At 50.0% G+C, this 1,235-nt stretch overlaps 1 pseudogene; it reads left to right on the top strand.

Moving 5' to 3' along the window:
* LOC102876080 overlaps positions 1-639 on the top strand; it is a 66,755-nt pseudogene extending 66,116 nt beyond the window's left edge.
* Positions 640-1,235: the final 596 nt, after the last annotated feature.

Raw genomic sequence — 1,235 nt, 5'->3', positions numbered from 1 at the left:
ACAGGTAGGAAGTGAGGTTACAGGAAGGGGCTGAGTCATGTGTAGGCCTTTGGTAGATTCAAGTGGTGATAAGGAGGTGAGATTTACCTGTAACAGGAAGTCACTGGAAGGTTCTGAGTTCAGGAGAGAGACATGCTTGACTTTAATTCTGACGTAGCGACTGGAATCTTAGCCCACGCAGCTAGAGGGGACCACGGCCAACAGCAAGAGCACCTTCAAGCCTGATGGAGTCCGGTGGGGCGTGGTAGGAGATATCATCAAGTGTTTTGAGCAGAAGGGATTCACCCTTGTCGCTTTGAAATTCATGCAAGCATCTGAAGACCTTCTCAAGGAGCACTACATCGACCCGAAGGACCACGCGTTCTATGCTGGCTTGGTGAAGTACGTGCACTCAGGGCCAGTCGTTGCCATGGTCTGGGAGGGGCCAAATGAGGTAAAGACGGGCCGAGATTCCTAAGGAGAGCAATCCGCCGACTCCAAGCCTGGGACTATTCGAGGGGACTTTTGCATTCAGGTTGGAGGACACATCATTCATGGCAGCGATGCTGTGGAAAGTGCAGGGAAGGAGATTGGCTGTGGTTTTGCCCTGGGGAACTGGTGAATTACAAGAGCTGTGCTCAGGACTGGATCTACGAGTGACGCTGCTGGATCTGTGAGCTGACCGCAAAACTATTCCCATCCCACTTCCCCCCAGGCCACAGCCAGGGGACAGGGCCATAGCAAACCCAGTTATTTCTGGGGACTTCCTTATATTCTGGAGAGTAACTCTTGAAGCCGTAAACGTTGCTTGTACAGTGTTAATATGCTGCCATGACATTAAAATAGTTCATTTAAAAAAAAACCTCCGACATAGCTCTCTCTAACTGATCTATAGGGGCTAATCAGGAGTGAAAGGGAAGAAAACACATATTGTTGTTGTTGCTGTTGTTATGTGCCATCGAGACGCTTGCGACTCATAGCGACACACTCATCCCAATTACCCCAGTCACCGAATCAATGTACCTCCCAGAGGGCCTTCCCCTCCTGTGCCTGCCCTCCACCTTCCCAAGCATGATGTCCCTCTCCAAGAACCGGTCCCTACTTACAACATGACCAAAGTACGTCAGACGAAGTCTCAGAATCCTTGCCTCCAAGGAGCAGTCTGGTTTAACCCTCTCCAGGATGAATCTGTTTGTTTTCTTAGCAGTCCATGGTAACCTCAGCACTCTTCTCCGACACCAAAGCTCAAAAGCATT

The sequence above is a fragment of the Elephantulus edwardii genome, unplaced genomic scaffold, assembly GCF_000299155.1.
Source record: "Elephantulus edwardii isolate Elephantulus edwardi_28Jun2011 unplaced genomic scaffold, EleEdw1.0 scaffold00094, whole genome shotgun sequence".
Lineage (NCBI taxonomy): Eukaryota > Metazoa > Chordata > Mammalia > Macroscelidea > Macroscelididae > Elephantulus > Elephantulus edwardii.
This window is presented reverse-complemented; position numbering and strand designations above follow the sequence as displayed.